The sequence below is a fragment of the Macrotis lagotis genome, chromosome 1 (assembly GCF_037893015.1).
Source record: "Macrotis lagotis isolate mMagLag1 chromosome 1, bilby.v1.9.chrom.fasta, whole genome shotgun sequence".
Lineage (NCBI taxonomy): Eukaryota > Metazoa > Chordata > Mammalia > Peramelemorphia > Peramelidae > Macrotis > Macrotis lagotis.
In genome coordinates, this window is record NC_133658.1 from 231,104,510 (window position 1) to 231,126,968 (window position 22,459).

The following is a 22,459-nucleotide window of genomic DNA, read 5'->3' on the forward strand; positions in this document are numbered from 1 at the left end:
AATGAAAATTCTAACAAAACTAAACTACCTGTTAGTGCCTTGCCAATCAAAATTTTGAAAAATAACTTTAATGAGTTAGAAAAAGTTGTAAGTAAATTCATATGGAGAAATAAAAAGTCAAGAACTTCTAGGGATTCAATGAAAATAATGAAAAAAGATGGCTTAGCCTTACGAGATCTAAAATTATATTATCAAGCATCAGTCATCAAAACTGTCTGATACTGGCTAGGAAATAGAGTGGTGGACCAGTACAACAGACTAGGAGCAATAGCAGGAAATTATTATAGTAATCTGCTGTTTGATAAAGCCCAAGAGTCCAGCTATTGGAATAAAAACTCTGTCTTCGATAAAAATTCGTATAGAAGTTAGTATGGAAGAAACTTAGATTAGACCAACACCTCATACCCTATACCAAGATAAGATCCAAATGAATAAAGGATTTAGGCATAAAAACCATATTATAAGCAATGTAGAAGATCAAGGAGTAGTTTACATATCAGATCTAAGGAAAGGGAAGCAGTTGATGACCAAGGAAAAGATGGAGAACATCACTAAAAACAAACTAGATGATTTTGATTATATTAAATTAAAAAAGCTTTTGCACAGACAAAACCACTGTAAGCAAGACCAAAGGAAATGTAGTGAAGTGACAAACAAAATTTACAACTAGTATTTCTGACAAAGGACTCATTTGTAAAATATACAGAGAACTGAGTCAAATTTTTTAAAAACACAAGCAACTCCCCAATTGAAAAATTGTCAAAGGATATGCAAAGGTAATTTACAGATGAGGAAATCAAAGCAATCCATAGTCATATGAAATATTGCTCTAAATTGTCACTTATTAGAGAAATGCAAATTAAAGCATCTCTGAGGTACCACCTCACACCTCTCAGACTGGCCAATATGACCAGAAAGGACAATGATCATTTTCAGAAGGGATGTGGGAAATCAGAGACACTAATACATTGTTGGTGGAGATGTGAACTCAACCAACTTTTCTGAAGAGCAATTTAGAATTATGCCCAAAGAGCAACAAAAATGTGCATACCCTTTGACCCAGCAATACTACTTATGAGTCTCTACCCTGAAGAGATGATGAAAAAGGGTAATAACATGACTTGTACAAAAAATATTCATAGCCACCCTGTTTAAGATGGCAAAGAATTGGAAATTGTAACTGTCCATCAATGGCTTAACAAACTGTGATATACATATATATATATATATATATATATATATATATATATATATGTATATATATATATACATATATATATATATGTCACAAGCAAGATTAGGGGGGAAATAAATAAAAAAATCTTTAGGAAAAAATTAGAATTGAACAAGAAGAAACTAATGACTCTATGAGACACCAAAAATCAATCAAACAAATACAAAATACTTAAAATTTGAAAGAAAATATAACTTTCCTTATAGTAAATAAAAATGACCTGGTAAATAGATCCAAAAGAGACAATATTAGACCAAAGGAAAGCCATAATAAAAAGAGGATCTGGACAAGACCTTTCAAGGAATTAAAAAAGGAAAACTGACCTGATATCCTGTAACTAGAGGACAAAATAGGAAATGAAGAGTCCAGGAATCAACTCAGGAAAAAACACCCCAAAATAAAAGCTTCAAAGAAGATTATAACAAAATTTTCACAACTATCAGGTCAAGGAAAGATATTTTAGTAATCAGAAAGAAACAATTCAAATAGCATAGTATCTCAATCAGGGTAGCAAGGACTTGGCAGATGTAAATTGAAGGACTGGAGGTCACACAACATAATATTTTAGAAGGCAGAGTAACTAGGATTACAATTAAGAATCACTAACCTGACAAAATTACGCATTATATTTCAAGGGAAAATGACCATTTAATGAAATAGAAACATTTTAGATTTTCATAATGGAAAGATTAGAAGTAAACCAAAAATGAGACTTCCAATATCAAGAGAACAATAAAGAAAACTAAAAAGAGAAATAAAAGGAATTCACTAGAAAGATGATACTAGTAATTCTTTTTTAATTATTTAATTCATTTTCATGCAAATGCATATGTATATTTTTGAGTTACCAAATTTCCTTCTACCCTCCCTTCCTACCATCCTCACTTCAGTGGTGAACCGTCAGGTTAGCATTGTACATACATATTTTGATAAACATATTTACAAAATAGTAATTATTGGTATGAGGAATTAGGATTAAGGGGAAAAAGACACATAAGAGAGTTTTTATAAAGTATTCATCAGATTTGGAAGGTTTATTTTTGTGTCTATGTGTGTACATTTTGTTTTGTTTTTCTCCTGTTTTTCTTCCTCTGGATGAGGATAATATAGTCCATAGCCAGTCAAATACAGTTGTCTTAGCTCTCTGGGACTGCTGAAAGGAACTACTTCCATCAAGGTTGTTCTTCTCACAGTGTTGTTGTTGATGTGTACAATATTCTCTTGGTTCTACTCCCTTCTGTCAGCACCATATCTTATAAGTCATTCCATGCTTCTCTAGAGTCCAAACATTTATGGTTTCTTATAGAAGAATAGTATTTCATAGTATTCATGTTCCATAACATGTTTAATCATTCCCCACTTTATGGGCATCACCTCAATTTCCAATTATTTACCACTACAAAAAGAACTGCTTTGAAATGAGAGAGATGCAGGAAAAACATGAAAATAAAGTCGGCAGCTTAGTCAAGGAGATCCAAAAAACTGCTTAAGCAAATAACATGTTAAAACCAGCAGAGGTCAAATGTATAAAACAGTTCAAAAAGTTGTTGAGGAGAAGAATGCTTTAAAAAGCAGAATTAGCCAGATGGAAAAAGAGATAAAGCTCTCTGAGGAAAGCAAATCCTTCAGATCTAGAATGGAACTGAAGGAAGCTGCTGATTTTACAAGAAGTCAAGACACAATAATTCAAAACCAAAAGAATGGAAAATTAGAAGAAAATGTGAAACATCTCATTGAAAAAAACAATTGATCTGGAAAACAGATTCAGGAAAGAAAATTTAAAAATTATTGGGATACCTGAAAGTCATGAGCAGGAAAAGAGCCTTGACCTCATTTTTAAAGAATTCCTACAGGAAAATTGCCCAGGTATCCTACAAGCGGAGGGCAAAATAGAAATTGAGAGAATCCACAGATCTCCCCTGGAAAGAGAGCCAAAAAAAAAACCAATCCTGAGAAATATTGTAGCCAAATTCCAGAACTCCCAAGTCAAAGAGAAAATATTACAAGCAGCCAGAAGGACACAATTCAAATATTGTGGAGTTGCAGTCAGGATCACACAGGACTTAGCAGCAACTACATTAAAGATTCATAGCGCTTGGAATATAATATGCCAGAAGGCAAAAGAGCTCAGAATGCAACCAAGAATCAACTACCCAGCAAAGCTGAACATCCTCTTCCAGAGAAAAAGAAAGACTTTCAATGAACCAGGGGAATTTCAAATGTTCCTGTTAAAATGGCCAGAACTGAACAGAAAGTTTTATCTTCAAATACAGGACTCAGGTGAAGCATAAAGTGTGGAGAAGGATAAAATATGAGGGACTTAATGATGATGTACTACATGTATTCTTGCATAGACAAATGATACTCAGAATACTCATAAGAAACTTCTCATTTAATAGAGCAGGTAGAAGGAACTTTTATAGATGAAGCACAGGAGAGAGCTGAATTTGAAGTTATAATATATTGCAAAAATGGAGCCAATGGCTTAAATGGAAATGTAATGGGAGTAAGAGAAAGGAGGGGTGGAATAGGCTAAGATATTTCATATAATAAGATTTTTTTATTACAATGAGCTATTGCAATGACATGGAAGGGGGAAGGCAAGGGGGAATGAGGGAATCTTCACTCTCATCAGAGGTGGCTAGGAGAGGAAACAGCATATATATTCAGTGGGGTATAGACATCTAGAGTAAGAAGGAGAGAAGGGGAACTGGGAAAGGGAGGGGATGTGAGTGATGGAGGAGAGGGTAGACCATGCAGAGGGGAGAGTGGTAAGACATAACACATTTTCTTGTTTTTACTTCTTGCAAGGGGCTGGGATTAGATGGCCTGTCCGGGACCATAGGGCCGGGTAGATGCTGGGCCTAAGGGGTGGTATGTGGGCTCTGGGACTCTTGGCCCCAGGGCAGGGGATATGTCTGCTGCACTACTCAGCTATCCTACAGCAGAGACAGAGTGAAAGGAGAGAGAAAATATAGTAAATGGTAGTGGAGAAGTATGAATGGAGGAAGTTGAGATCAGCAATGGCAACAGTGGAAAAATATGGAAGTAGCTTTTGTGATGGACTTATCCTAAAGAATGTGATCTGTGCTTGCTTCAGCGGCACATATACTAAAATTGGAACAATACAGAGAAGATTAGCATGGCCCCTGCGCAAGGATGACACACAAATTTGTGAAGCGTTCCATATTTTTTTAAAGAAACAAAAAAAAAAAGAATGTGATCCATCTGTGACAGAACTGGTGGTGCTGGAACATACTGAAGCACATTTTCCATTATTACCATTATTATTATTATTATTATTATTATTATTTTGGTTTTTGTGGGCCAATGGGGTTGGGGTAACTTGCCTGGGGTCACACAGCTTGCTGATTGTTGGGTGTGTCTCGGGCAGGATTTGAGCTTGGGCTCTCCTGGCTCCTGGGCTGGTGCTACATCCATTGTGCCACCTAGCTGCCCCTATATTATTATTATTGTGTTTTCAATTTTAATTTTTTCCTCTTTACTGTATTGCTCATGAGGATCTATATTTTTGGGGGGAAAGGGTATTTTGTTTACTCTTGAGCAAGAATATTTTAGTAATGTATAAAACAACATCATTTGGGGCGGCTAGGTGACACAGTGGATAAAGCACTGGCCCTGGAGTCAGGAGTACCTGGGTTCAAATGCAGCCTCAGACACTTAATAATTACCTAGCTGTGTGGCCTTGGGCAAGCCACTTAGCCCCATTTGCCTTGCAAAAAAACCTAAAAAAAAGCCAACCAAAAAAATCATTTGTACAAAAATAAAATAAAAATAAAAAAGAATCTATATAAAAAAAGATTGCTACCCCCATTTTTTTTTTACTTTAGCTGAAGCATAATATATTTTGCTCCAACCTTTTACCTTTACCCTGTATGTATCTCCCTGCTTCAAATGTGTTTCTTGTAATCAATATATTGTAGGATTCTGGTTTTTAATCCATTCTCTTATCTGCTTCCATTTTATTGGACAGTTCATACCATTCACATTTACAGTTAAGATTATTAATTTTGTTATTTCCCTCCATGCTATCCTTCTCCATCTATATTTCTCTCTTTTCTTTTCTCTTATTCCACCTCACCAAAATTTTACTACCTTTCCCTTTGACTTTTCTTTTAAAAATTTAACTTTCAGTTTGTTTTCACTTATACTTTCCTTTTTATCACTCCCTTCTACCTTTTACCTCATTTACCTATCTTCCCCCCCATTTCCTGTGGTTTAAGTTAAATTTTTGAACCCAAATGGGGATATATCTTATTCCCTCTCTAAGCTAAGTCTATTGAATAGAATTTACTCAGCATTCACATTCTCCCTTCTTTCTCTCTAAAATTATAAATATTTATGCCTCTTCCCTTGGTATTATTTATCATTCTAATAGTATTAAGCCTGTTTCAGCAATCACAGTTTGATTATTGATCACTTGATAAGCTCATATTCTTATCAAGACACTATCACAGATTGTTTGCTTGATTGCTGGATAAGCTGCATTGACTCAAATTGCATCAAATTTTAATTATACTCATTTTTTTTATCTTACCCCCTTTTGAAGTACACACAATCCTCTTTAGAAGCCAAAGTATCATTAAAAGCTATATCATTTCTTGAACTATTTGTGCCCCTCCCCCAAGTCTATTTTCTCTCACATTTTAGTCCCCCCTCCCCCCACCCAGGGTCAGTTTACTTAACCCCTTCTTAAGTGAAGCAATGGCCATTTTATTTCTCACAGTACCTCCCTCCTCCCCACCCCAGGTACTTAACACCTTGTTAAGTGAAGCAAGGCCTATTCTCTCCCCCACATTAAGCCCCTCCTCACCCAGGTTATTTAATCCCCTCCTAAGTGAAGCACCAGTTAAATCAGACCCTAATCTAATTAACTGCAAGAATCTTAAAGATCTCTTTGTACTGGAAGCCTCTGGAGTTCTTGCTGATGAACTTTACAAATGATTGTAAGTTAAAGAGTTACTGATTTAGGTACTAGCAGTTTATGATGCCCTGGGTAGACAAGGTGCTATGGCATGAGATTAAATTGGGTCAAAGGATAATGAGACACTTAAATTTAAAGTTAAGTTGAATTTTCCCAATAAATAGAAGTGGATAACAAATTGAATCAAAAACCAGAATCCTTTAATATGTTGTTTACAAGAAATACACTTGAAGTAGAAAGACACATACAGAATAAAGGTAAAGAGTTGGAACAGAACCTATTATGCTTCAGCTGAAGTTGGAAAAGATTGGGATAGAAATCTTGACCTCAGAACAAATAAAAGCAAAAACAGACTTAATTAAAAGACAATAGAAAGGGAACTACACCTTGCTAAAGGAATCTATGGAAATTGAAGCAATATCAATACTAAACACATTAAATTCAAAATGCATTTGTATTAAAAACAATCAATGGAACCAAGAATATATAAAAAGACAGAAATCTAGAAAATAATCTTTAAAGCAAATGTCACTGACAAATGTCTCATTTCTCAAATATATAGAGGATTGAATTAAATTCATAAGAATGCAAGTCAATCTCCAGTTGATAAATGATAAAAAATTTTCCAAATGAAGAAATCAAAACTATTTATTTATATATGAAGTGCTCTAAGACATTTTTGATTAGAGAAAAGAAATTAAAACAACCCTGAAGTACTACTTCAAAACTGTCAAACTGGCTAATATGACAAAAGGAAAACCATAAATATTGGAAAGCATGTGGAAAAATTGGGACCCTAATGTAGTGTTGGTGGAGTTGTAAGATGATACAGTCATTCTGGAGAGCAATTTGGAAAACCAAACTATTCATACTATTTGATCTAGCAATACCACTCACCACTAGGTCTGTATCTCAAAGAGATTGTTTAAAAAGAGAAAATGACTTGTATGTGCAAAAATATTTATAGCATTCCATTTTGTGGTAGCAAAATATTAGAAAATGAGGGAAGGTTTATCAACTGAGGAATGACTGAAGGAGTTGTAGTATTTGAATATCACATAATACTATTATGGAATAAGAAATGAAGAGCAGACAGATTTCTTAAAAACATCCTGGAAAAACTTGTATGAACTGATACAAAGTAAAAGGAGCAGAATGAGGAAAACAATGTACACAGTATCCATTACTTACATTAAATAAGAATCAACTATGAATGGCTTAGTTCTCCTCAGCAGTGTAACTACTCAAGGCAGATACAAAAGACTCATAAAGGAAAGTGTTATCCATATCAAATTAAAGAACTGATGGACTCTGAATGCAGATCAAAGCATATTTTTTCAATTATTTCTTCTTAATCATGTTTTTTCTTTTGATCTATTTCTTTTTCCTGAAGAGACTAATAAAAAATATATTTTACTTGATAGTGCATGTATAAACTCTATCAAAATCTTGTGAAAATGAGAACTAAACTGTTGGTGGATTTGGGAACTAATCCAGCTGTTCTGGACAGCAATATGGAACTATGTCCAAAGAACAATAATCATACCCTTTGACCTAGCATTACTAGGCTTTTTTTCCAAAAGAAATTCAAAAGATGGGAAAAGTTCCACACATTCAAAAATATTTACAGCAGTTCTTTTTGTAGTGGCAAAGAACTGGAAATTAATGGGATATCCATCAATTCCCTAAATAATCTGTAGTATATAAAGATAAATGTTATGGAGTAGTATTGGTCTATAAGGAACCACAAATGATTGGAGTTTAGAGAAGTATGAAAAGAATTATGCTAACTAATACTGAGAGAAGGGATCAAAAACAAGATAATACATTAACAACACATTGTTACACATTAATAACAACAATGTGATTTGACCAACTATGATCAATGTAGTTCATCTCAGGAATTCAGAGATCTAGGACAACCCTGGGAAACCTATTATTGACAGTACCATCCTCATTCAAAGGAAAACTAAAATGGATACTTTTCAAAAAAGCCTCTCTTATGTTTTTCCTTACTATTCCATGTCTTCCTTTTCCCTTATTCCTAATTCCTCCTTCACAAGATGAGTAATAAGTAAATGTCTTAAACACAAATGTATGTGTACAACTTTTACTAGACTGTTTACTGCTAAAGGGAGGGAGGTGAGAACAGAGGATGGTAGAAAAACTTGTAACATAAATATGCTGGTGGATGATTTTTGAGAAACTTTTGTTATATATAATTGGAAAAAATAAAGTAATAAATAAATAAAAATGAGAGCAAGCACAAAATAAAACAAATCATGCAAAAAAGAAAAGTGAGAACTAAAATTTTTGTTGATGTGAAATTGGGTAAAAACAAACATAATAAAAATGTAGATATAATAACCACAAAACAGCTAAAAATGAATTTTGAAGAATTGCAAAGAGCAAGTTTAACCCCAAAATGTTATGTGAAAATAGACTCCTCCTACTCTTTTGTGGATGCAAGGAGAGCTTGTGTATGTAAAATTGTATAGGTCTTATTTTTTACAGCATAAGGGAAAAATTTTCTTTTTCTCTCTTTTAAAAAAATCACTTTTATAAGACATAGTTGGGGAACGTTTTTTCTACTAAGAGCCATTTGGATATTTATAATATCATTTGTAGGTCATATAAAATTTTCGGCTTAAAAATTAGCCTGGAATATTTGGTTAAAAATTTAATTAACACATCCCTAAAAAACTAGATTTATTGAATTTTGAATCCCATCTGTGATGGTCATGGCAGTACCAGACTTCAGGGGCCTTAAAAGTCCTGTGGGTCAGACATTCCCCTATAAGAGACAGAATTTCTGGGGCATAGAAAGGGGAGTGATATAAGAAGAAATAAAGAAAATGAAAAAAGATATAGATAGGTAGGTAGGTAGATAGATAGAAAAATAGACACAAATGCACCCATATGTATTTATGTGTATGTATATATATATATATATATATATATATATATACATATATACATATATATATAAAATCTTTTCATCCTATATGTCTTTCTGTTGATATATGACTCTTAATAGTTAGATGTGTTTCAGCAAAAGATGCCTTTCCCATGAAATTATTAATTAGCCAAGTTCTACTCATACCTCTACAGTATTCTATCTGTCAAGATTATTTTGAAAAGTTTATGATACTTCTTTGTTTCTGGACATCCAATTTTTATAAATCCATCTGATTATATTATATTTTAGTACAATCCATATGTCTTTATATTTTCATTAGTATAATTTTAGTGTAGATAATGTTTTCTTAAAATCTACATAACCATAACATTCCTTTTATATGCCAGTTTAGTAATTTGTCAAGGAAATATATTTAGTCTGACCTATTCTGATGAAGTCACTATGTCTTTTTACAATTTCCACTTTGGGGAAGCAAGATTTCATTGTCATTTTAATGATACATTCTAGAAGATTTCCAGAAACTAAATTTAAACTCTCCATTTCACATATACTTTTCAGATCTATTCACTATCCTATTTTAAAAATAAGGATTTATTTTTTTCTTCTGCTGGGCTATGGTACCTCTCAAATTCTCCATGAGTTTTAAAATTTCACTAATAATGACTCAGCAATCACCTCTTCTGATTCCCTCTGTCTGTCCCCACCATTATTAGTATTTGAGGGTATAGTTCATCTTTGGAAGGTGAATTGATTTCATCAAGGGTCACTAGGCACTAGTGTGTAGTTATTTTTCAGTTGTGTTCAACTCTTTGCTTAGCAAAGATACTGAAGTGGGGTAGCTGGGTGCTTCAATGGATAGAGCACTGACCCTAGAGTCAGGAGGACCTGAGTTCAGATTTGATCTCAGACATTTAATAATTACCTACATGTGTGACCTTGGACAAGTCACTTAACCACATTGCCTAGCAATAAAACAAACAAAAAAAGATACTGAAGAGTGATTTGTATTTGCCTGTTCTAGCTCATTCTTACAGATTAAGAAACCAAAGCAAATGCATTTAACTGGTTTAGACAAGACCAAACAATAATTGTCTGAGACCCAATTTGAACTCATGAGCATGTGTCTTCCTGGCTCTAAGTCCAGAGCCACCTAAAATACCTAAGACACTTCTTACTGTCTCTTTGATTTTCTTGTGTATCAATTCCTGCTTAAATTCTTTTTTTCATTTATTTTTTTTTTAGATTTTTGCAAGGCAAATGGGGTTAAGTGGCTTGCCCAAGGCCACACAGCTAGGTAATTATTAAGTGTGTGAGACCGGATTTGAACCCAGGTACTCCTGACTCCAAGACCTGTGCTTTATCCACTACTAAGCCACCTAGCCGCCCCTTTTCATTTATTTTTTTTGCTTTTTCGTATGCATATGTATAGTTTTAAGTTGCAAAATTTCCTTCCACCTCCCTTCCCAGACCCACCCCAGTAGCAATCAGGTTAGCATTGTACATATATATTTTTGATAAATATGTTTACAGAATATTCATTTTCAGTATGAGGAATTAGGATTAAGGGAAAGAGATACTTAAGAGATAATGTTTTTTAAAGTATTCATCAAATTCTAAAGGGTTTTTTGTTTTGTTTTATTTTGTTTTGTTTTGTTTTTCTTCCTCTGGATTAGGGATAATGTTGTCCTTAGTAAGTCTGAAACAGTTGTCTTAGCTTTCTGATTAACTTCTCTATACCCTCCTTTGAAGACACCACCTGAAAAGGTCTCCAGATATCTATGGGATAGTTGGGAAAAATAATTATGCATATAGTAGCAATGTTTACTTTTATTCCTTATATGAATTAATATACTTTAAAACATTTTTCTTGAAAAAGTAATTGATTTCCCACAAAAATTGCAGTTCTCTTCCATTATTATTTTTGGTTTTGTCTCCTACAAGAAAAACTAGAAATGACTCAAGTAACTGTCATACAGGGATACTGTCAAAATAATTCTTCTCATCAAAAATAGCTTAAGATCCATTAAGTTAGGATGAAAATTTTATAAATACATTTACTTTTTGTTTTTAATCTTTTATTTTATTTCTCAGTTGAGTCCAATTTTTTCAATTAAGTATTTACTCCATCCCAACTTCTCTAATTCAAAAAGGAAAAAAAATATGACACATACTCATAGTTAAACAAAACAGATTCCCATTTGACCATGGTCAAAAATATATTATCTTTGTCACCCCTCTATTAAAGAAATAGAGTATTTATAATCCTTTGAAATTAGAGTTGGTCATTGCATTGTTCAGATATTAAAGTTTTTTTCTTATAATACTGCTGTTATCCTTCTGATTCTATTCATTTCTCTATGTATTGTTACAGAACTTTTCCTAGATTTATTTGAAACAGTCTCTCATTCCTTATGACATAAGATTATTCCTTATATGGTCACTTACTCATCTCTTCTCTAAACGATAAATCTTCTCTTAGTCTCCAGTCCTTTGCCATTAAAAAACAAGCTATTGAAAATATTTTTCATCCCTTTGGAACTTTTCTTCTTTCTTTGATCTTTTTGAAGACAGAGGCCTGATAGTAATTCTACTTAGTCAATAGGTATGTAATTTAGCTTCATTCAAATTGTTTTCCAAAATTTCTATTTCCACCAAAACTGTATTAATATACCTATTTTTCTAGCAAATCCTCCACTACTGATTATTTCTAAGTTTTTTTTTATCTTTCCAGTGTACTAAGTATGAGGTAGATCCTCAGTCTTTACTTAAATTAATAATACTTTGGAGAAATCTTTCACATGGTAAATGATTTTTTATAGTTTGTTTATAATCAATTTTTTATATCCTTTAAACTACCCATTTATTGGGGAATAGGTCATGATCTTAAATATTTGAGTTAATTTCTAATGCATATATATAAAATTATATATTTATGTACACATATGTTTGTATATATCTATTTATATGTATGTGTCTATAATATTGATCTTTATTAGAATTTTTTAACACTTGTTTTTGCTTCTTTCTTTTTTCCTAATAATAACTTATTTTCAAAAGATTTTATATGGAATCTGTGGTTTGTAAAATGAGCAAATTGTGATGTATCAATGTAATGGGATATTGCTGAACCATAAAAAAGAATACATGAGAAATTCAGAGAAAGAATTAAAAATTTAATCAATCAACCTCATTTCAAAAGATAAAGGTCCAAATTAATATGATTTTTATATTTACAAAATGAATCAAAATAGTGAAAATGAAATAAATAATTTGCAGATAATTCCTTTGACAGGAATAGATAAGTTAGGGGGGAAAACTGGGTATAGAGGAAAAGTCCTAAGTTCTATTGGGAATATTTAGTTTAAAATAACTTTAAGAAATCCAGGTGAAAATCCAGAAGACTTATTTTTAGAATGAAACTAAAATTTAGAGGATATATGAGGGTTTGGTATGTAAACATCTCTGGGTTTTCATATTTTTAAAGAAGATGTCTGGTTTTAGTACAAATATATGTTCAATGAATCATTCTTTTAATCATAGCCTCCTAATGTGAATATCACAATCTTGGCTTTGCAACAGATCCATCAATTTCATCTAGTCTAACTTTACTATTTTAAAACTGCTGATTTGGAAATCTATGACCTCTTCCCTTTATACTTCAGAAAAATGAAGCTTTCTTTAGAAAATCATGTTACAAGTTTGCTTAGATAATAAGTGGCAGACTGGGGAATTTGAATTGAGGTCCTCTAATTCTAGAACTTTTATCATATCTAGAACCTTTATCATTCACCTATAATATAATGCATCCTGGAGAATTTGAGATACAGAAAAACTAACTGACTTGCCTAAGGTTACATATTAAGTTGATTTAGATATCTTGAACTATATGTAGTATACCTTCCTCTGTAACACATTGAGTGGTATGTATGTCTGTTCCAAAGACCTTAATCAGAGGCAGTTATAGAAAAATAAGTGAAAAGCCTTTCATGGGCAGTGATTAAATCTTGTTTATAAAGGATATAATGGAAAAACTAGTTTCAAATTCTTAATCCAATATTTAGTAACTGTGCCAGTATGAGCAAATCAACTGAATATCAGTTTCTCTATCTGTAAAAAATGGGAATAATAATAATATCTTTATTACCTATCTCACTGTGCTATCATGAGATATAAAATTTACATATCTATAATATGTATATATAGTGTACTATACTATATCAATGTCAGATATTACTACTGCTATTATCATTTTCACAATAAGGTGGAAAGAATATCAGTAATTCATATTATTGTATCTGGTCCTCAAATTTGTAACAGGAATTTTCATGAAATTGGTAAATTAGTAGATCCTGATGTAGAATAAATCTGCATGATCAATGGATGATTGTGTGGTGACAAAAAGAATAGTCTCCATGAAAGAACATACTCAGATGGACATGATATTCAAGAGATCTTTAGGATATTGCAGGAGCTAATTCTCCTGTCAGAAAAGGAATACTCTAAAAGGGAATAGTGGTGAAGGGAAAAGGAACATGGAAGCTGGAAAGGACTTCAGAGATCTCCAATCAAATCATTTTAGAGAACCTCATTTATAGAATATTTCTAGTTCAGTACTTTATTTCTGAAATGCTATCCAAGTAAAGTTGTGAATTCTGTCAGACCAATAGAATACCATAGTTTTCTATCTCTTACCTCACGTGACAAGGACTCCTAAGTTTTGTTTTGTTTTTCTATGCCTTGCTGATAGACATGCTGTGAAGTGAAAGAGTAGTGCCAAGTGCTCTCTTCCTAGAGAAGCCTAGAGTAGAATTGAAAAGAAATCCACCCTCCTCAAAACCTCCCACTTCTTTACCACAACCAGGAAGATCAGAAAAACAAACCCCAAAACCCTTTCATTTGAGGAAGTATTAGCATTCCTAAAGGACATTAATTGGTGGTTTGTCCAATGGTTATCAATTCATGGACTACACTTTTACCTTCTTGTCAATAAAATTCTGTCTGTAATAAAATTTTGCAAAATTAGAAATTAGTCAGTTGAGGTAAGTGTAAATATCATGCAGATACTCTCTTCTCCAAATACACACACACACACACACACACACACACACACACACACACAAACATATATATGTCTTAGACTAAAAGAACCTAAAAGCCAAGCAAATAAGAAAATTCCCTTTCCCCTCAAGTTTGTCTGGCCTATTAAATCCATGGAAATCTTAGAAATAATTATTATATTTATAAAACAATGAGTTTGATTTTAATTAACTATACATTTTGCTATTCTGCATCTAACTGTCACAAGCCAATATCTGACTTTGTACTGCCATTTTCCCATTCTGCCATTCTCCCAGTATAGGCAAACCTCAGGGAGAAAAACTACATATTGCTCAGGCCCCTTAGGACAACCAATCCCTTTACAACAAAAGTTCATTATTGTTACATTTTTTTTTCCTTTTCTTTCTTTAAAAAATACAAACTTCTTTACTGTCACTATAGAAAATATAATTTCATTAGAACTTATATCTCTTATTTGGTTGTTTTTTTATAGTGGAAAAGATTAAAAAGACGCAAAAAAGATAAAAATGAATGATACTAAATACTTCCAACAATAGTTTGCAAGAGTGGGAAAAAAAAAGAAAAAATCCGTAGAGCTGCCTAAATGCTCTCTGCACATTATTATGTAATTCCTTTGATTTTTTCCCTCATTATAGTTATTTCCTGCATGTTACAAATGAGGCCATTGTATCGGCCAGAGACCAATTTCTATTCTGAGGTTGATTAGGCAGTTAGCTGTCCTCTCCTTTTGCAATATCTCCTTGTCTTCACCATGGTTTCCATAATGCCCTTGATTCATGCACATCTCAGGATTTTGCCTTTTTCATTAGTGTAGGGTTTTAATGAACACTTGGTTGCATTTAATCTCTTGTTCTTACAAAATGATCAAAGTTGCCATAGTAATGTGGAATTAAATCATTGTAGCTATTTCTTCTCTTTTCATGGCTGCAACGTACTAGCTATTTATGGGGTACCTTGGTCTGAGCAGCATGACATAGTGTGCTGCTTCCAGATTGAATGCTAAGATTCCAATAAGCCTGATATCTGTGGATCCTATGCTTCCATTAAGAAAGATAAAAAAAGAGAGAGGTGGAATACACACACACACACACACATACACACACACACACAGACACACAGACACACAGACACACAGACACACAGACACACACACACACACACACATACATATATATATATATATATATATATATATATATATATATATATAAATATAACAGGGATATAGGATGCATACATATTTTTTGTTTGTTTGTTTCACAATTGTTTCAACCGGGTCTGCTTTTTCATGATCCCATTTGTGATTTTATTGTCAAAAATACTGAAGCAGTTTGCAATTTCCTTCAGACAGATAGATAGATATGAAGATGTATAGATAGATAGATAAATGTATATATAGGTATATGCAAATGTGTATCTATATTTATAGATATACATTTTTGTATCTATATTTGTATTAGTATATATCTAGATATTTAGCTGATAGATACTGTATAAACCTTAATATGTGTGTGTTTATTGTTTAATGAATGTACTGGATTTTTTTAGTAACATTTCAGATATTCTTAGAGTTTGATGGAATTTGGGAGATTAAGTAATACAAACCTCAAAGTGCTGACTATTTAAGCCTTAGTTTGCCTTTGGAAATATTATCTTATATTTTAAATTGTAGAGATGAGTCTTATATAAGTGCTATCAATTCACTATATTGATAATTCCATTATAATTGTTTTAAGACAGCATAGAACTCCTTAGTTCAGTAGAATTTAGATGAATCAGAAGAATGGAATGCATCAATATATGAGCTGTGGCCAAGTGATCCTTAGGTAAGACAGAGTTTGGCCATGCTTTTTTTTCCATTATAAACAATTCCTCTTTCATGCAGCATCAAACTTGTGAAGATGGAAGTGCTACACTCCTCAGTTCTAATATTTCCATGTGTGTGTGTGTATAATGTATATATATATATATATATATATATATATATATATGTACATATTGAGAGAGATAAAGACAGAGAGTGATTTCATGTCTGTCATCATGTCACACCTCAGACCTTTCCAGACTTATTCAGTTGTTTTTCCACTTCCTGGTATTGACTTGTTACATTGCATTCCTTATCTGTTGAAATTTTTATTTTATGCTTCTATCACCACCACCAGCTTATAGCATCTGAAGGCTACATCAGCACCACAGACAGTGCCCTCACTGACTATCAGAGTCCAGATCGAATAAGTCAATACAGTTGTTTCTTTTAATGTTATTGAACTTTTGAAGTTATGGAATTTTAGTTGTGCACTTCTAAAAAACATCATCTACCTTTTTATTTCTAAACAAGTTGTTTCATACAATAGGTAAGTTCCTCTCTTCCAAACCATTTCTCTTCCTCTATAAGGGCAGCCATATACCTCCCATTATTTACATTTCTCTCTAGAATCTTAAATTCCTTCATAGAGTGTAAGAACAGTGATAGATACTGGTCAGACTACAGAAAAATTATAAAATTTAGAAAATTCAGTTAGGCAAAACATTGCTAAATATGGAAGTACGAAATGCTAAAAAGCTGCTGAAGATTTCAGGCAATTATGAAAGAATTTATTGATTTTAAAACAAAGTACAAAACAAATGTGAGCAAATTATTATCATCATTATTATTATTAGTGTTTAATCAATAAAATTTTAATTTAATAAATAAATATTTTATAAATAAATGATGTAATAAATATTATTTCTATATTAAGTAGTTATTGTTCTTCATGGTATATGGAGAGGTAGAGGTTTTATGGGTTAGCAGTCAGTTGAGAGACAAAAAAACATTAGCAAAGGAGTTATATAAGGGGAAGGGTACCCATCAAATAAAGTGCCCAATCATCAAGAAGGAAATTAGGAGTCAAAAAAGAAAGAGTATATTAGCAACTAGCAGGGTTCAAGAGTAGATATGGTTGTGGACGTAAGTATCACGGAGAAGCAGGTTTTAAAGGGTTGAGAGAGATCAAATTTCTGGTACAAATGTAATATAGAGATGAGTATTGATGGAAGGAAATTTTATATATATTAGTATTTTATTTTGAAAAGTGATATATTTTTAATATAAATTTTTAACCTTTTTGAGTTATGGAGCAATTCTAGTGAAGTCCATGAACCTCTTATCAAAGCAATTCTTATAAAATTGACTACATAGAATGCAATGTATGTATTAAACACAAGTCAAATAGAAATTACTAGAAATTCAATTTTATCAAATACGATTATTAAAATATTTAAAGCAAAAGTTCATGCACCTTAGGTTAAGAACTTTAATCATGGAAGGCATAATACTGGCAAATGATGACATAATACAAACTCAAGTTAAAAGAATTATGCTAAGCATGCATTATTGTTGAAAAGAGATAGTTTATAGATTTAATATTCAATGAGATCTATATTTTTCATTTAAGGAAACATTAAGAATCCTTTATTAGGGAGACAAGGAATTGTCCTTTGGTTTATTAGCATTCATTTGTGGTCTCATGCTACTGAAAATATATCCTGAATATACAAGTTAGAAAAAGTTTAACTTTCCTCTTTAGAATTTCATGTTATTTTTTTCTGAAGCTTAAGGTGTGAAATTGTTACATTTGGCAACTTTAGATTATTTGCTTCACGTAGAGGATAGGAAGGTCAGATACATCAATATGAAATTCCGTGGTCAGTCCCAACATGATCACATGGAAGGGGTATTGGATTGGGATTCTGAAAGGCATGGGTTTGAAGCATAGTTTTGCTATTTATTGCAAGTTCATGACCATTGGCAAGTGGCTAACCTCACCGGTCTTCATTTTACTTTTCTATCAAATGAGGGAGTTGAATGAGATGGTGTCTTATGGCCTTTTTACCTCTAACATTATATAGCTAGTCATTTTTTAAACCTTAATGGACTGCATTAAAAACAAAAGCTAGTTCTGGGATGTTTTCACTTCCTGAATAATAGAAAGATTGAATCTTTTGCTTCTAAAGGTTAAACTAAAATACCCTGTGCTGATATGAGAAAAGAAATGGGCCTATGATGTATTTGCATTACAAATTACATCCGTCCACAGGATGGAAAATGACTTATTGAGAATGATAGAGCTTCATGTTTCTCTAAGTGATTCACTGAGCAACTGAACAGGAAATATGCAATAAATAAGAAAAAAAAAAGCTAATAGTTCAATGTTATGTAAAATTCATTTTTGGTAAAAGCAGCTATCAAAGTAGTTCTTAACATTTCCTTTGTCTTCAGAAAAATTCTATTTTTTTACCTTCATCTTTCAATGTATACTTTGATTTCTGGTTGAGAATGACTTTTTTGGTCTGTATCAATGAGCATGATGATATTGTTACAATGATTTTTAAAAATAAAATTCTATCCAAAAAAAACCCAATTCTAACAATCTGAGTAAATTCCTTTCATTGAATAAGAAATCTATAGAAATAGTTCAGTGGTGACCATCATCTTCATAGCACAGAAGTTGTGATTCTTTTTGTGAATGTTCACAAAGAGAAATAAAAGCAAGAGAAATAACCAAGAGTTCTCAGGAGACAAACTCAAAGAAAGAAGTCAATGATAAAATTCAGGGTCTCCAATAACAATGAACAAACGTACAAAGTACAGACAAAAAAATAACCCAATGAACTAGATAAAGAGCCTAATTCATGCGTGGTTCATATACTTCATTGTTATCGGTGACATTTAATCTGATGTGATTTATGAATAGAATATGGATCTTGAAGTATCTTAGAAAGAATAAGGACATTTAGGGAAAAAGATCAAGAAATGACCCAGAGGATAATGAGAAAATAAGAATATAGCTTTTAATTATCTGTATATTTCTTAGAATGCTATTGGACAACGATGATTTTATTCTATTAGCTAAGATTTGATTGTCCCCAGAAAAAGAAAACTAGTTAATAGGAAGAAAATTGTGAGACTCTTAGAAAATGCAAGAAATAACTATTCCAAGAAGTTGTAGAAAATTAAAGGAAAACTAAGTACAGCCTGGTGAGTTCCCTTGGTTTGGATGGAGCAGATGATTCACTGAAAAACTCAATGTAGTTACATTGCCTAAAATTCCAAAAGGAAGTCAGCTCAGTATCCAAGATATTCTTAAGAATGTACTGCTGGGGCAGCTTGGTGACACAGTGGATAAAGCACTGGCCCTGGAGTCAGGAGTACCTGGATTCAAATCCGATCTCAGACACTCAATAATTACCTTGCTGTGTGTCCTTGGGCAAGCTACTTAACCCCATTGCCTTGAAAAATCTAAAAAAAAAAGAATGTACTGCTAAAGACTCACTGGAAAACACAATGAGGTTTTAAACAAGGGAAGTTGCTTAAAATGTACCAAAAAAACTCACAACCAGATGAGATTTGAAAAAAAAGTTATATACAGACAAAAGAAGAAAGATTGAGTAACAAAAAAACAAATGAAAAAGTATCACATGATAATATCAGGAATTATAATGAATCTCATGAGATTTATTACAGTAAACAAGGGAATAGTAATAGTTTTATGAGGAAAAAAGTAGAATGAAAAATAAGAATCACTGCTTAAGGTGAATGGAATCAAGACCAATGACAAAGATGAAAGGGATGATCAATACTTTTTTGGTTCTTTACATTTTCTATTAAGGAGAATTATTTTTGACTGTAAACAACAGAACAGAACTTGTTTTAAAAAAAACATTTATAATCTGGATAGCTATATGGCATAGTGAATAGATTGCTGGTTTTGGTGTCAGGAGGACCTGAGTTCAAATTTGACCTCAGACACTTAATAATAACCTAGCTGTGTGATCTTGGGCAAGTCATTTGACTCTGTTAGCTTGCAAAAACCAAAAAAGAAGTTTATATTCAAAATTAATAATATCATAAAAGAACAGTTCTTGATGTTTGAATTAATTACCTCAATGAAATATAACCTTTGGTACTGAAAGAAACTAGCAAATATGATTACTGAATAATTATCAGAGACTATTGAAATACTAAAGAAACATATATATAGCATATAGTCAAAAGAATTTGTTAATTATAGTCAAGTGAGCTTAGCTATGATTCTTGAAATATGCTAATATGTGTTAAGAAGATTATAGTTACCAAACATTCAGAAAAAGAAGCAGTGATCATAAAGCTGGAATGGATTTCCTAAGAACAGATCATGTAAAACTAGACTTATTTCATTCATTCAGTATTTCATTTATTCATTTCATTCCATCTATATATTTATTCATCTCTTCATTCATTCATTTCCCTATTTATCTGCCTATTCATTTGTTTGGTCTTTGGGGATCAGTTTTTATATTATTTTCTTTGAATTCAGCAAACATTTCATAAAATCAATTTTCTGTTTCTTACAAAAAAGATGAAGATTAGAGAGTATGATTATCTGGATTCTAAATTAGGCAAATGTCTCAATCCAAGGTTAATTAATATTAGGGAGAATGTCTTAAGCCTCTTATGAAATAGATGCCTCAAGATATGTGCTTGACCTTATGCTGTTTAAGATTTCATCAATAACTTGAATAAAGTTATAGATGCCATACTCATCAAATTTAGAGACACCATGAAATTGGGAGAGGTGGCTAATACATTGGATTATGGAGTTAGGATTTGAAAAGTGGTAGAGAGAATATAAGAGTAAATTGAAGCAATAAGACAATTTAAAATTGATAAATTTGAAATCTTGAACTCAGAATAAAAATAAATATCCTCTCAGGTAAAAAATGAGATTCTATTTATTAATAGTCATGATTACATAAAATGATTTAACACAACAGTATGATATGCCAAGAAAGCTGACATGATCTTAGATTACATTAAAATAGGTATGCAATTTAGAATCAGGAAATCCTTCTTACTATGCCCTAGCCAAATGATATCTAGATTTTAGTGTCCAGTTCTAGAATCAACAATTTAAAAAAAGTGTCCTGAGGTAGGCAACTAAAATGATGGAGAATATTTAGTAGACTATGTGATTGATTTTGGTTTAGTATCTCTTCCCACCTCAAAAAAGGACCAATATTTTTTCAGTTTTATCTAATTCAATCTCACATTCACAATAAGTTTTAGCACTATACACTGCAGACCCCTGATCTAACTATATCTGTGGAAGACTGATGACTTGGTTTTTTAACTTAGTAAGAGGGGAAACTGGAGAAGGAAGTATAAATGACTAAAATTGGAAGGCATGACATTGATAAATTTGGATAAATTCAATGCATACTTTCTAAGGTAAGTGCTATATTTTTATTCTGATTTGCAGTTTTAAAAATATATTTGTTCAACTAGAACCAACAACATGTAAAAATTGAGAACATACTTTTACTGTTAAATATTTGTAAAGTCACAACATACTAGCATAGATGTTTCTAATATTGCTTAAGGAAAAATCTAGTTTCTTCACTCTCCAAGGATTCTTTAAGTAGAATAAATATACAACATTATCCATTTAATAGAATAGGACACATTTGAGTCTATGGCCCCAGCCTTCCCTAGGCTTCAGATTTATCCTTAATATAATAATTGATTAGTTTTATTTAGATAAATTGTAATATATTCAGGGGAAATGTCTAAGGCAATAATAGAGCTAAATGTTATGTCATAAGGATCAGTTAAAAGAATGGGGATTATTTAAATCTAGAGTAGAAAAAGATATGATCATTGTCTCATAGGAGTGTGATGCTATATAAACTTTGATTTCGTATAAAGTTGTATAATGGAAGATTTCGGTTCAATATATGGAAGAATTTCCAAATAATTAAAATCGTTTAGTAATGAAATGACTTGCCTTGGGATGCAGTACATCTTCCACAAGATGTGGCTAAACAGAAGTTGTATAGTCATTGTCAAATATGATATAAAGGGAATTCATGCTTTTGGAGAAAATTAAAGTAAGTGATCTTTGAAGCCACTTCCTTCTATGAGATTTCAAGATTCTATGACCCCAAAAAAGAGACAGAAACCAGAGTCAGAGAGAAAGATGCAGAGACATTGATAGACATGGACAAGAGGAGAAAAGAGAGCTAGAGACAGAGAGAGAGAGAAACAGAAAGTCAGAGACAGAGAGACAAAGACAGAAAGACAGTGACAGGCAGGAAGGAGGGGAGGAAATACAGCAAATTAAAAATAGAAAGCCTAATTTCCTGTTTATGCTGATATCTTTTTCCAGTAACATATATGGTAACCTACTTTTCCCCATTCACAGGTATGTAGATGATTCTCATAAAAATTTGTTGTTGTCATCTTAGTTACCTTTACATTCAG

General features: G+C 32.2%; 1 protein-coding gene and 1 non-coding gene across 2 annotated transcripts in view; both read left to right on the top strand.

Moving 5' to 3' along the window:
* Nucleotides 1-22,459, top strand: part of CDH13 (cadherin 13) — a 1,354,681-nt gene that overhangs the window by 883,566 nt on the left and 448,656 nt on the right. The window lies entirely within an intron of this gene.
* On the top strand, nt 4,322-4,428 carry LOC141510321 (U6 spliceosomal RNA). The gene has a single exon (XR_012474821.1). It is a non-coding gene; the product is annotated as a U6 spliceosomal RNA (small nuclear RNA).